Raw genomic sequence first — 3,912 nt, forward strand, 5'->3', positions numbered from 1 at the left:
AGAAATAGAGGATTTGTCCATCAAGATCACAACCTTAACCTTCTCGGTCATGTAAGCACCGTATTATCTGCATTACACAAATAACTCTTTTCTTTACAACAGATGTAGTTTGTCATGATTCATATGATCTAAACTCAAACAGGCCTGGAAGCTTTACAAAGAAGATAGGTCACACTAGAACTAATTGATGACCAGCTAGCTAATTCTTGCGATATTTCCCAAGTTTTAAGATCAATCCAAGTGGGTTTATTATGTGTGCAAAAACGTCCAGAAGACAGACCAAGCATGTTTGCTGTGGTTAATATGTTGGCTAATGAGACCCTACTGCCAAAAGCAAAAGAACCTGGATTTTTCACAGAACGAAACATATATGATGAAGAAAAATCAGAATTGTGGGGAGCCAGTTCAAAAAATGAAGTGACAATCTCATTGTTAGATCCTCGGTAGAGTGTGGCACACATGAATAGGAAAAATATATTACAACTTTGATTGTTGAGAAGTACAGTAGATTTTGAACTAAAACATCAAGTTGACTATATAATTCAGATTTTATTTCGAAAAGTGTAATTATTTTGACGCCAATAACCTGCATTCACCTTTAAAATTAGCTTACTCATTCTTTTACTATACATAAATATTCAAAGAAAGATCCATATTTTATTTGAATTGCACAAAAACCCATGCACTCCCCATTCAAAACCAACCTAACATACATTTGAAGTTTGAATCATTCAAAATACAGACAAGTCCTTAAAGGGTGAGACCACTCTAATCAAAGATAAACATATATAACTGATACCTCTAAACAATCCTCCTTTTTTCTTTTTACCTTTCTGAAGAACAGATAAGCAGCAACAACAACAACAACACAGGTCAGTGTATTCCCGCAAAGTTGGATCCGATGAGGGTAAGGAATCTATTCCGAATAGACCCCTGCTCAAGACAAAAACAGTGGTAATAGACCGAAGAACAGATAAGAAAAGCCAGAAAGTAGTATCAAAAGAATTGGATCAGATTCTCTTTTTCTTCTTATAAAAAATACTCCTAGTACTACTTATTACCATTTTCTATGGTCTCAGCTGACAACTTTGAGGGTGCCCGTCTAAACACCTAATCTTGATCTCAACTAACTATTAAGTATTTCAACTCGTCTCTATTGTGTCACGTGGACACCCGACACTCACATGGAATGGAATGAAAATTTTGGAGGCTTCTAGATGGTTATTTTGTAAGTTAAAGAGTGTTTAACTGATAAGAGGAGCCACAAAATTTGTGGCTTTAAGCTTGGCGCCTGGATCATCGGGTGTAGAGAAGAGTGAAATAAAGGAAAAAGGGAAAACAGCTTGTTTGGATATCACGGAATATTACTTTAAAAAAAATTGTGATAATTTTCTATTAAGAGTTTTAGAAATACGCAACTTTCTTGTTTTTAAAAAAAGTATTCTCTTTTCCTAATGAAAATGTGTCATAAGGATTTGAAGGGGACAATATAAAAGTAGTACTATCTTTTTTCTCAATTTCATAAAATTAAACACTATTTGCCATTTTAATCCCTCTTATCTTTTAGTTGTTCTTCTAAAATGAAGATCGTATTCAAACCAATAGAGTTGGAGAAAAATTCATAGTATAATGTATGATTCTTTTTTGTTTATATAAGGGAATATATTTGTAAATAGGTCATATTATAGATGCATTTAATGTAATTATATTCACACATTGTAATATGAGCACTTGACTTTTTTATCCTTTGGATAGATAATGACGTTTGACAATTCAAATGTCTACTTCGATGGTAATATCAGGTGATGGAAGTCTTATGCAGGAACCTGTGATTTCAATTTAAGGAATTACAGATAACCATCACATTATTAGACTTTTTTTTGGGTTTCTAAATTCTGCGTTGATATTTCCATTGAAATCTCCACTATGGCCTTATTTATTTGAACTTAACGGAGGTTTGAATCTGAGTGGTTCAGACTTCAGATCATTAAGTGCATTTATTTTTTATTAAGGTTTTAACTCTTAATAGGTTAGTAATAGATCTGAAGGGATATTCTGGTGTTGGATAATATTCACCACTCTATTCATAATCAACAGTTACCACCACTAACCACCTCTGCCGCCGTCACCATTACCAACCACCACCCACCACCCACCACCACCAACCACTATCAACAAAAAATACCTATCAACCACAATTGTCAATCACTACCACACTTATTACCTCTTTTATTTTAATTATATTTACCGCCACCCCTGCCATCAACAATACCACAATCGGCAACCACTACCGATCAATCCCTACTACCAACCAACTCGTCTATCACAACTAGCACCGCCGCAACCACTACCAATCAATCCCTACTACCAACCAACTCGTCTAACACAACTAGCACCTCTATCACAACTAGCACCGCCGCAACCACTACCGATCAATCCCTACTACCAACCAACTCGTCTATCACAACTAGCACCACCACTAATTACTACTGATACATCACAATCTCTACACATTCTTTGGCCGCCACCACCATTGTTACTAGTAATGCCACCTCTACTACCATTTCAACCAGTAACATCGCTACAATTTATCTCTACTAACAAACATCTCCACCATCACAACAAATAACATCTCCAACTAGCACCAACACATCGTCAATCATCATGCATTCATGTTTCAGTCAACACAATAAATACTTTAAACTACTAACATCAAGCAACGTCACATCGCAACCACCATCACCACCATTAATCACCACTATCATAACAATCACTACAATACCAACCATCACAATTATCACCACCAACATTATTAATCACTAACATATCAATCATTGTCATCGCAACCACTATTATAAGTCATCTCCACTATCACTAACAAATATAAATATTTTTTCTCAATCAAATACTAATAATTTTATTGTATTGAATTACATATTTTTTTAATATATAATTAATTTTTTATTTGAATTGTATTATTTATTTTATTATGTATACAAATAATTTTTTTTACACATTCAGATTTTGAAAAACAAATAGTCTTAATCATTCAGTTTTCAGATCTAGAGACAACATCTTAATCATTCAGATTCAGACGTCTGAATCTTAAAAAAAAACAAATGAAGCCTAAGTTGAATTTATGCTGTGTAGATTTCATTTAAGAGAGAAGGGCTTCCTAACTTAATTTTTTTATCCTCAAAATTCGAATCACATAATTATCAATTTAAATAAAAAAATTTTATTCATCATCCCGTCACAATCCACAAGATCACATTATTAAATCCGTCTTAATTAGGATAGACTTCAAGCACAACAGCAGTGTTCTTTGTTCTTGGCTTGTTTTCTCTTTCTAACCAATGACTAAACCATCCCTAATAGTACAAAAAAATATGTTTATGTTTTTTTTTACAACGTAACAAGTAAAATATCATGTTTTACAACGTTACTAATCCACTTATTTCGGAAACCTACGTTATCCTTTAGATGGTAATACAAAATTATTATCAAAGTATAAAAGTTAAAATCATTCGCCAAACACTGTATAATTTGATATTTGCACTATAATAACATTTCTTTTCTTTTGACTATATAATTCAGATTTTATTTCGAAAAGTGTAATTATTTTGACGCCAATGACCTGCATTCACCTTTAAAATTAGCTTACTCATTCTTTTACTATACATAAATATTCAAAGAAAGATCCACATTTTATTTGAATTGCACAAAAACCCATGCACTCCCCATTCAAAACCAACCTAACATACATTTGAAGTTTGAATCATTCAAAATACAGACAAGTCCTTAAAGGGTGAGACCACTCTAATCAGAGATAAATATATACAACTGATACCTCTAAACAATCTCTTTCTTTTTTCCTTTCTGAAGAACAGATAAGCAGCAATAACAACAACA

The 3,912-nt window shown here is 33.1% G+C and overlaps 1 long non-coding RNA gene across 1 annotated transcript; it reads left to right on the top strand.

The window, feature by feature from the left end:
* LOC124893180 lies at positions 1–1,147 on the top strand. The gene is made up of 2 exons (XR_007050580.1): positions 1–51; positions 143–1,147. It is a non-coding gene; the product is annotated as an uncharacterized LOC124893180 (long non-coding RNA).
* The last annotated feature ends 2,765 nt before the right edge of the window (positions 1,148–3,912 follow it).

The sequence above is a fragment of the Capsicum annuum genome, unplaced genomic scaffold, assembly GCF_002878395.1.
Source record: "Capsicum annuum cultivar UCD-10X-F1 unplaced genomic scaffold, UCD10Xv1.1 ctg55229, whole genome shotgun sequence".
NCBI classification, from domain to species: Eukaryota; Viridiplantae; Streptophyta; class Magnoliopsida; order Solanales; family Solanaceae; genus Capsicum; species Capsicum annuum.